Raw genomic sequence first — 12,130 nt, 5'->3', positions numbered from 1 at the left:
GAGACTAAAGGGGCACACCAGCCCTGGGGCAAGGATTAGAAGAAGGCAGTTGCAGACAGGAAAGCTGGTAATAGGGAATCCAAGATCGAGAAGGGAGAGTGGTGACATGTTGTGGGGTTGTTAACCAACGTCATAAAACAGTACGTGCACTAACTCTTTAATGACAAACTAGTTCTGTAAACCTTCAGCTAAAGTACAGTAAAAAAAAGAATGTAGATCAGATGATGTTATTCCCCTGCTTCAAACTATCCAAAGGCTTCCCATTGTACTTGCAGAATCCAAAGTCCTTACCGACAATGGCATTCATGATCCTTTTCAGGCCACTGTCTCTAACCTCTTTCCCTATCCCAATTCTTCTACTTCACTAGCCCAGCACTGTCCTTTGGAACTTTTTTAGTCATAGAAATGTGTTTTCAACTGTCTAGTATGGTAGGCACTAACTACATATGACTGCTGAGCACGTGAAACACGGCTAGTGTCACTGAGTTTTTGTTTTTTATTTTACTTAATTTTTAATAGCCTTATGTGAGTAGTGGCTACTGTAATGGAGAGAGTGACTCTCTCCCCTCAAGGCATCTTTCTGTTCTTTATACATGCCAGACCTAAAACTCTGTTTGGGTCCTTGGTATCTAGAGTTGCCTCTGACTGGAACGCTTTTCTCCCTGGTCTTCACATGGCAGCTCCTTCTGTTCCATCATTTGTCACCTCAAAGATTGTCTTTTTAGAAGGGCCTTTCCCAGTAATCATAAAGTGTGGGGACAACTCATATGTACACACATTTTATCATTCTCTGCCATACATCCTGTTTCATTGCATTCATAGCACTTATCACTACACGAAATGGTCTTGTTCATTTATTTTTCTTATTGTCTATCTCCATTCACTACAGCCTAAGTGTCACGTGCACAAGGACCGTAAGTGGCTTGCTTGCCATGTATCTCCAATGACCAGAACTGTGGCTGGTGTATAGTAGAAGCTCAACATTCATTAGATGAATAATTGAGTGAATTAATGAATGAATGAAGTCAATGAGTAAATGAATGAACATTGAAAGAATAAATGAAAAATTATTTTTACTTTTATAAATACTAAGTCAAAGATCATTTCCAGATATTTTTATAAGCAATTACTAAGGTAGATAGACTCTTTAAACCTTACATTGAAGAGTTTGTTGCCTAGAGTGGGCCAATGGGCAAAATCATGCAAACAGTGCCTTTTACAAAGTGTTGCTTTTGAAAAATATATATAAATTACTCATCTATAAAATAAATAATAGTCAATGTACTTGAAAAGTTTTTATTTATTTATTTTTCAAAATTTGAAAATTTTTTATTTAAATTTTTTTTTAATGTATTTGAAAACTTTTTATCTCTGATGAAATTTACATAATCCGTAGTAGTTTCCTGGTTGGCACTGGGGAAAAAAATTAAATATGTGCATTTGGGTAGCAAGTAAACTGAGAAATCTAGAATTAGGAGATTGCCATATTTTGTCTAAAAATATAAATGCCTGACTGGAGAGTTATGTCTCACAACATAATCTATGTCTTTAACTACTTAACAACACTACCTTAGGGGTTGCATTAAGCAAAAAATTAAATATTTTGCTAAAATAAATTGTATTAATATGTATTATTTCACATATAGTCAAGGAAACATGCAGAAAAAGTTTTTTTTTTTTTTTTTAATTCACCATCTCCCTTCCCCTTCTATTAATTGCTGCCCACTTTTTTAATTCCCGAAGAATTTAAGTAACTGCTTTGCGATTGTCAACTAACATTAAAGAGACAAAGGGAGACACGAAAACTGCTGTTAACAAAGAATCACAGTGCCCATGGCACAAACCACCAGGAGACCTTCCACGTACTCTATACTCACGTTGTGTGGCACAAAGTTGGCACTCCCTATATCATCTCTTGGGTGTTGCTAATGACTGGCCCCAACTTTCCCAATGAAATCAGAATGCTTTATGTACAAGGCTTTCCAACCTTGTTCACCCTTGTGGGAGATGCAGAAAATGATAGTATTTTGTTGTCACACTGGGTTAAAAGAGCAAAGCTGTTTGCAGACAAAGCTTCAGGCACAGGGCCTGAGGAGATCAAAATCTCAGGCACCCTGTAACCTGTGGGATTTTGGAGACACCTAGTATTTGCCTCACTAATAAAACATAAAGCCTTCCTCTAAAGGCTGCTTATATAAACACAGATCAATTCCAAGATCTTAGCACCCTGTTGACTACAAATTCACAGTTCTTTGCGTTTCTTTACCATCGCTTTCCCATAAAATCTCTCATTTTGTCAGCAAAACAAATACATGATTTTTTTACATAGCCTTAAAATTTTAAACTCTAGTTTTTAAATTAAAATTATCTAGATTTAAAATCAGGAAGTGAGACGCATGGAGCTTGATTTATAAAAATAGACACTATCATGGCCTAGAACCCAAGTCTTTCCTACCATGCGCATATTTAGATGTGTTCTCCAGGACAACAGTGACTGTCATCAACAGCATCAGTAACTCACCAGCAACATCAGTAGCTCTCTCCTCCAGACCTGCAAGTAATGTAACTCTTGGAAAACTGAATTATTGTGCAATTATACAAATATCGTATATCTAGTTAAAGCCCCTCAAATGATAAATTGCTTTGTTTTTGTGAAATAAGCATGCTTTTCACTTAATATCCTCACATACATATATATCTAAAGGTATGTTCAATGTAAAAGTGAAGAGTTATGTTTTCTATTCTAGAATTTTTTGCACCCTCAAGCTCTCAATCCCAGTGGACAAGCCCTGTTAAGAAGGCAAGAGATCATGGGCCATGAGAACAGAGCACAAAGTACAGGATGCTAAGGAAAACAATCGTGAATAATGCATGCACGTGTAAATCTGCCCCCCTTTTTTTTTTCTGTCCATATAGGGATATACTACAAATAGTATGAGTAATGCTAAGAGCATTAAAAATTGCCTAGAATACTGTTTTAAATTCTTATTAAATCATTCCACTTCCTTGCTTTACCAAGAACAGCATCACAAGTTTAATTAAATCTTTCTGTGATAAATTAAAATGTTGTTGTGTCTCAGATCTACCGTTGTGAATAATAACTTCCAACATATAGAAATAAATGGTGGTAGAAGGATGGGATTTGGACTGAATGTGTACTGATTTTGAACGGGCAGTAATAATTACTTTCAAAATAATCCTAATCTCAAAATATAAGCAATATATTGACAAAAGCCTGAGAGTAAAAAGATTTATCCTAGTATCTTATTCTTTAAGACCATGAACTTTATTAAAAAAAAAAAAAAAGCAAATTCTTTTTTCCACTGGAATCTAGATTCAGACATACATTAATACTGTGAGAAAAGCAAAGAAACAAAGTAGTCCATTGTTGGTAGAGGGTAGAGAGCATGCGGTAGGGGGATAGTGGGCAGGGATTTTCAGTTATAGTATCTTCCTGAATTAATACAGCCCATATTTACTATCATCTATGAGTCGGAATCAACTTGACAATGATTGGTTTGCTTTTTTAGTTCATTAAAGGAACACACCTCAAGTATGATTGTATGAAGAGGAATGAATTTCACTAAAATTTTTTTAAAACGTGAGGGTATAAAAAAAATCTACTCTTTTGGAAGAAGCAGTAGACAAAAAAAAGAAAAACGTAGTAGCAGCCAAATGAATGGTCTAAGCATCCCAGACTTAAACTCTTACTGATTGAATGAGTAAATACTTCAGTTCTCCAGCTGCCACTGATGTGCAGACCACTTAAAAATGTTAGAACTTAAAGATGGTTTGTGTCTTTCACTAGAACATATTTATTTAAAAAAAAAAAAAGTTTCAGGGCTACTTAGTAGAAAGGAAACTATGTTGTTGTTAGTTGCCTTTGAATCAATTCCAACTCATGGCGACCCCATGTGTACAGAGTTGAATTGCTCCCTACAAAGGGTTTTCAAGGCTGTGACCTTTTGGATGCAGGTCACCAGGCCTGTCTTTTGAGGCACCTCTGGGTGGGTTTGAACTGTCAATCTTCTGGTTAGTAGTCCAGCACTTAATCATTTGTGCCATCCAGTGACTCCAAAGAAAATATAAGTATAGTCTATTTCTTGTATTCTAACACCACTGGATTTTGAAGTTAGTTTTTATTTTACCTGGAGAAGTTGTAATAGCAATAAACTATTACTTTTTGTGTACATAATAATCAGATGCCAGGAACAAAATTCATGTGTAGGCCCAAAACAGCATTTTAGTCTATAAATTTAAACTCCTTTTTATATGAAACCTATGTGTAAATTGGGCTGTCTTTTTACCGTTGAGTTTTTTCTAAAAGTTAATGGAGTGATTCGAACTTCCTTAACATTTTTGGAACTCCCTTATCAATAGAATATCTAGAATTAGGCATTCATTAGAAGATAGAAAGAATTTACTAATGGAAAAATCTCTTCAGAATGATCAATTACCCAGTATTATTCTCCTTTACCTAAGGAGAAAGCACATTTAAAAATGGAATGAAATTATATTTGTAGTTTCAAAATCACTTATAAAAGGAATATATTATATAGTTTGGAAAATATTCTAGTAAAAATGCCTATATAGTGCTTTGCAGCTTTTGAAGTAACTTCGCATTTATTATCATAATTAATCTTTACAATGTGTGTGATGTCAGTGAAGCTCATATTATCATCCCTATTTTACATAAAAGGAAACCAAGGCCCAGCTAATAAAGCAGCAAAGACAACTGAACCCAAATCTTCTGACTCTTGACTCTAGTGTTTATCATTAATTGATATAACATATTCCCCAATTTAATGTAAACCTTAGATTTGAAAGACCATTTAGAGCCTACTCATCTCTGCCCCTCAACTAATCAGAATTCCTATAGCTTGAAAATTTCCAAAGATGGGAAACCTCACAACTTCTTAAGTTTCAGTTCAGGTATAATTGACACTAAAGTATACTTTTCAGCATTTTTTAGTGTAGTCACAAAGCTGTGCAGCCAACACATCCAATTCTAGATTCTTCCAAGAAGAAACCCTGTCCCCATTAGCATCACTTTTCGTTCCCCTCTCCACCCAATCCCTGGCAAACACTAATCTATTTTCTTTCTCTCTGGACTTTTCATGTAAATAGAATCATATCGTATGTGGCTTTGCATCTGGCTTATTTCACTTAGCATAATACTTTCCAGGTTCATCCACTTTGTAACATGTATCAGTATTCATTCCTTTTGATGGCTGAATAATATTCTCTTGAATGCATATAGCACATGCTGTTTATTCGTCAATTGATGGCCTTTGAGAAATGTCTATTGAAGGCCTTTACCCATTTTCGAATTATTTGTCTTTTTATTGTTTAGTTGTAAGAGTTCTTTACATACTCTGGATACGAGGTCCCTATCAGATATGTGATTTGTAAACATTTTCTCCAATCCTGTGAGTTGTCTTTCCACTTTCTCGACGATGCCTTTATTTCTTAATTTTGATAAACTCTATTTTTTTCTATTGTTGCTTTTGTTTTTGGGCATATCTAAGAAACCATTGCCTAATCCAAGTTCAGGAAGGTTTATACTATGTTTTTTTCCTAAGAGTTTTAGCTTTAGCTCTTACATTTAAAATAACTTGTAGTCTAGTTTCACAGATGAAGGGGAATTTTGTAGAAGATTAGATTTTGGACTTGGAGTCAATTTAAGACTTTTGGGATGATATGATGGGGTGAATGTGTTTTAAGTGTAGCAAGGACATGAATTTTGGGGGGGCCAATAGTGGAATGTCATGGATTGAATTGTGTCCCTAAAAAATGTATCAATTTAGCTAAGCCATGATTTCTAGTATTGTGTGGTTTTCCTCCATTTTGTGATCTCATGCAATTGTCCTGTGTGTTGTAAATCCTAACCCCTACGAGGCAAGATTAGAGGCAGTTATGTTAATGAGGCAGGACTCAATCTGCAGGATTAAGTTGTGTCTTGAGTCAACCTCTTTTGAGATATAAAAGCGAGAAGGGAGCAGAGAGGAGTGGAACTTCCTACTACCAAGAAAGGAGATCTGGGATCTTTTGGGCCCGGGGTCCCTGAGTTAAGAAGCTCCTAAATCAGTAGAAAATTGATGACAAGGACCTTCCCTCAGAGCTGATGTAGACAGAAAGACTTTCCCTGGAGCTGGCACCCTGAATTCAGATTTCTAGCCTCCTAAACTGTGAGAGGATAAATTTCTACTTGTTAAAGCCATCAACTTGTGGTATTTCTGTTATAGCAGCACTAGATGGTTAAGACACCGTGTTTTCCAGCTAGGAGTTTTTATTTAAATATAGCAAGAAATAACTCTCTTATTGTGTGTCATGATTCTTTCATTTGCACCTTAGTCAAATACAAGGGTTTCCCAGGTAAAGCAGCACTACCTGTAAGATGTATTTAGAGTTTTAAAAGTATATCTTGTGAAATACTATTCAGCAACAGAAAGGAACAAACTATTGTGATGGTTAAGATTGTGTGTCAACTTGGCTAGAGCATCATTCTCAGTGTTTTAGCAACTGTATAATGTTGTGACCACTTCCCTGTCAAAATCTGATACAAGATCACCCCCGTGATCGAATCTGCTGAGTAGTACTGGTGGGGGTGGGGCCAGTTTACCACCCCCTCAGCCTTCATCTCTCTGCCTTCCACTGCCTACTTCCTTCCTGCTCGCCTTGCAAAGGTTGTTGGCTTGCTCTGGATCCAGCAGCTGTCTCTTGTCTGACCTCTGGTTCTTGGGACTTGAGCTAGCAGCTTACCTGTCCATCATGGGATCTGTAGATCTTCACAGCCTGCAAGCACGAGTCCTGCTCCCTGACCTACCTATCTTGGGTTCACCAGCCCCTGCAGCTACGTGGCTCAGGAGAAACCTTGTGGTCTTGCCTGCCAACTTTGGAGATTCCTCGACTGTCACAGTCTGTGAGCCAGAGCCCTGCTCTCTGACCTGCTCATCTTAGGTTCACCAGCTTCTGCAGCTCCCCGAATTGGGGAAGGCCTCTATCCTGATCTAAGGACTTGGGACATTCTGACCCCTACAATCACGTGAGCTGTTTCCTTGATATAAATCTCTCTATATATATTTATACACTCTACTGGTTTTGCTTCTCTAGAGAACCCAGCCTAAGACAATTGTTATATATGAAAACTTGAAAAAATCTCCAGGGAATTATGCTGCTGAGTGAAAAAAATAAAATGAAAAGAATTCCAAAAGGTCACATATAGTATAATCCCCCTTATATAACATTCTTGAAAAAAAAAAAAATTATGGAAATGAAAAACATGGGTAAAACTGGGTAAAGGATAACACGGATTTCTTTGAATTCTTGTAACTACTCGTGAATCTAAAATAAAGAGGAAAAATTTTCTTTTGCATTATCTCTGATACTAATAAAAGGGGAATCACTATTACTTCTTTCTATGTTTATATCATCTTAAAAACCAGTTTGTCCTAAAAAGAAATGCTTACAACTATTTAATTATATTTTTATTTTTCATTTTTGGAGATGATTAACATCATTTGGTATAAAATATATGAAATGGATGGAGCAGATAATAGCATATTAATTGGATAAACATGGAAACAGAGGCACAGGTATTTCAGGTGTCTCAAGGTAATGTCCAAGTCTGTATGTCAGGTCTATTGATTCCATGACCCCACAATTAGAGATTTTGCCTCTTTAAGTGAATGTAGTTAAAGAAAATTAGTACTTGACTAGTTATCCTACAGTACTTGCAAATACAATATTCTTCTAATTTGTAGCTGCATTGGATCTTACAGAATGTAGGGCTATTTGTTGTACTAACTCTTAAATTCCTACCTTTTTCAAAGCAATAGCCCCACAAAAGGGTAATCTCATTTATGACTACAGCACGCTTAGTTGGCCTGAGCCTAATCGCTGTGTCGTAGGAGTTTATTTTTAAGTGTTAAAATACAGCATTTCTTTAAGGATTATCTTTAAAAACAGTAAGAAAAAAAAAAAAAAGCAAGCAGTGTCTATAAATAACTACCTTAAAGTCTTGAACTCAAAGAGAAAAAGCAAAATGCTAAATGACTATGATTTGCCCTACTAATACGGAGTTCAGAAAAGAAGGCATTTTCTGGGTTCCTCAATATAATCAGTATTTCACATTCAGGGACAGCAAGTGAAGTGTCCATATTACTTAATCTGAGTTGTTGTCCACCTGTCACTGTTAGGCTTTTTTTTTTTTTTTCATTCTACTGGAAACATGGAGCTATGGTAACTTTCCACAGAAATGACATATTACATACAGAGCTTCAACTCAATGATATCCTTCACCCAAAATCTAGAAATGGGGAATTCTGAGCTCAGTTAAGAACATTATGTACAAGAAAGCCATGTGATCCCTCTTCCATTCTAGAAAAGGGATGAATACAAATGTATATGAATATGTAAGTTTTCTTTTATAATCAGTCTCCTCTTCCTGACTTGATGTTTATATTGATTTTTTTTTTTTTTTTGCTTTTTAAGTATCCATAACAAGAGCTTTCAATCTACTATTAATAGTTAATTTAACATTATTGCTCTGATTTTTGTTATTATAATTATTGCATTACATGTAAAGTTATGGTGACACATAACTAAAAGTTCTGGACATTATGGGTGACACATAGCTGAAAGAGGTCAGGAAAAGATCTCAGATTATTCTGAATTAAAGCAATTATTATCACTCATCACATATCTTATTCCATTTCATATCCCAAATAGCGATTATTCAAGGAGCTGAAGAGAAGCTCAGGAGAAAACTTGAAGGTACAAGTCATTTAATCACCATGTATAAATACTGGCTTTCCAAATTACATTAAGATTTATTATATGTTTATTGAGAAAGAGGATTTATTTTTCTCTGAAAATAGGAAACTCATTAACAAATACATGCATGCTGCAATAAGGAAGTTACTCAAACAGGTGTTGTGTTTTACTACTTTGCAAAATATATTTTGAGATAAAATTTTGAATTAATGTGTCTTTCTCCTGTAAAAACGTTCATCATTATTCTGAAATTTGCACACACCTTCTTTCATCTGGGCCTCTCTAAGAAGGAATATCGCTACCCAGCTGGAACCAGATCGTAGAACACTAGGATACGTCCTTGACCTTATAAAAATTTCATGTGATTTTTAATGGGGAGAAGTGGTCAGACCTCAGCCTTACACCTCATCCAATAGATGGTTCTCCTGTCTCACAGTGCTCCATAACCCAGGCCTGGAAGTTGGCTCTGGACCACCTTGGGATGGAAGAGGGCCACCTACTGAATCACCACCACCACATCCTGCGGCATCTTCCATCCCTACCTTCCCTAGGCCGACCCTTGCTGAACTCAGGAGGTCTGGAGAGATCACAGCTTTATAGAATTTCATTACAAATTGAAAATTTCCAGCCTCTGGCTTTCATATTGCCTTTCAAGATCAACATCTTTATTAGTAGCAGTATTATTTTTTTAATTAAAAAAATTTATAACACCTTTTCTACCAGTAAACTCAAAGCAGACTACTGAACTTCATTGCCGCGCAGGCAGCAATGCTTCCAACACCCCTATGAAGGAGGTATTAGGAGAGAAAGAGTTAGAGAGAGAGAGACATCCCCATCATCTCTTCTTAGAAAAGCCCAATCCTTAATAATTAATGAATGAAAAGACATCTTGAGTCCAGTGGTCACTGGGAGCAATTAGCATGTATTTTCTCAGCTGCCTCTAAATGAAAATGGTGGTAATTTAACCAATATATTTGCATTGATGGGTAAAACAAATTCCCTCTTGCACCCAAGCCGTTGCACTAAGTGGGATCTGAACAGACTACTCTGTTACCGCTTGATTGTGGAAAACTCACATGTTGTGCCTGGTTACAGAGGACTTCAAGTACTGTTCACATTTACAGCTGCTTTTCTCTGTCATTTAAGAGGCCCTGAAAATTGGGAGGACACCAGGCTATGTTTGCTTTGCTTTATTTCCTTTTCTCTGTCTTCAGTCATGTTCTCATATAAAGATTTTTGGTGTCCAAATGATAACATAAAACAAGAGAAGGATACTTTAAGTGATAAAATCAATAGAGTCCAACCCTCAAGATGAAATTAAATGAGATAAATGCATAATTCATAGTATAGCACGGTGGGCCTCAGCCCCAAATCTAATGCCCCCTTTTAAAAAACAAATAGTTTGTATATAACAATAACAGATGCTATTCCCTAGACACTCCTATACACACCAGTGACTTCCTACTGCTGGCCTCTGCCTGGGAACTTTTTCTGGTTCACATGCATTGTGGCAATCTGGAGTGCAGGGCCCCTGTGTTATTTCACCAGGCAACTCACTTTGGCCAGAAGTGATGGCTGAGGGTGAGGAGACTCTACAATGCATGATAGAAGGGGGAACTCTGAATATCAATTATAACCTTGGGGCTTTCTGCAATAGCCGTAATTGTAACTTATTCCACTAACCGCATTGTGTTTGTTTTAGAAAGTCTGTGTGTGTGTGTGTAGAGAGAGAGAGAGACAGAAAGAAAAAGAGAAGCAACCCCTTTGAATAATCAGTCACAGAACGGAATGACTGAATGCAGGGCATGAGTGGATCGGCGTGGTGCAAGGGGTGGGCTATAGCAGATGCTGTCAGTGTCCCACTCATTGGCATTCACTTTCCCTGTGGAAAATGTGAACATTTGCCTATAGCTTCTTTCTGCAACCAGTTGTGCCTCCTTGACTGGGATCTTTCTTTAGTCACAGGTTCATGTTTGGTTCACACGTAAGGCAGGCCTGAAGTGCCAGGGAGCTAAGGTCCCGGGGACCAGCCCTCTATCAATGACCAATGGCAATTGATAGATAAACATACCACCTTTCTTATACCTCAGGTGAGGTAGTTGAGAAACAGTGCTTTACTTTGTGTCTCAGAAGTTCCCAGTGAGGTTGCGCACCAGTAGCCCGATAGAGTAACCTGTTTTTTCATGAACCTTTATGGTTCACTTTTACTTTCTTATCTTCCTTTCACACTCCCATCACCATTGTGTCCTGGAAATTGCCTCCCAAATAAACCGATTGCACTCATATCCTTGTTTAAGGATCTACTTCTTGGAGACCCTAACCTAAAATAAAATTTAGAGATGATATAGCCTTCCCACTTATGTAATTTCAAAAATCTATATAGTATCCCAGTTTTAATATAGATATTAAAGGAGAATGATTTATAATAAATTAATATGTGTTTCAACATGTAAATTACTGACCTCAGTACGTAAGAAGACATAAGGAAGTGATTAAACACTTTCAACTTTAGTATCAATTACCATGAATCCCAAGAGTGATAAATGCAGCCTGACACAGTGTGATTTATTGGTTGATCAAATACTCTGAAAATGTTTCCCGTAAGGTGAACAACTTTGTAACTACACAAAACAAAGGACAGCTGTATCCAGATGTGCACACTATTTGCAGTTAGGAATATCTAGTTTATGTTAAACCAGGAATAAAAAGAGGGGAAGGCAATTTTAATTAATGAAGAAAGTCTAGAGGGCTCTGATCACAGATATTACATAGCAAAGCTGCTGCTTCTCTTTAGGGCCCCTATGCCATGACCAGTAGTATGCTGGAGTCACCTGGTACTGGCTCCCAAGAGTCAATTGTACACATCTTTCCTCAACTCTTTTAGCGACATTGGGTTGGTAGCTTGAAATCGGCTGCGGTGGAATATATACCCCATGAAAGCCTTCACACACTACAACTCAGGGTTTTTTTTTCCCCTGAAGTGCCAGTTTTAAACTTTTACAGCATACCACTGGCCATATGACTTGATAACATAGTATGGGAGAAGGGTATTAAGCAGAGAAAGAAAAATCTTACTCTGATGGAATTGTAGGAAGAAAAGAGACAAAGTAGAACAAGTGGGCCAGACACCAGCTTCTCCTTCTCTTCCTGCTTTGTTGCTGAACTTTAAGTGAATGAGTGAGAATAAGTAAGAATGCCAGCAATACGGACAGTTTTCCTCCCAGTTAGCAGTGGGATTTCGAAGGCCCAGAGAGGAGTGGCAGGCTTCAGCTCAGAGTTTTTCTCAACATGGCTAAGAAGAGATATCTCAGAGGCACCTGTGGATATTGGGTATATCTATCAAACTGAGACCATG

Source organism: Elephas maximus, chromosome 4 (assembly GCF_024166365.1).
Source record: "Elephas maximus indicus isolate mEleMax1 chromosome 4, mEleMax1 primary haplotype, whole genome shotgun sequence".
NCBI classification, from domain to species: domain Eukaryota; kingdom Metazoa; phylum Chordata; class Mammalia; order Proboscidea; family Elephantidae; genus Elephas; species Elephas maximus.
This window is presented reverse-complemented; position numbering follows the sequence as displayed.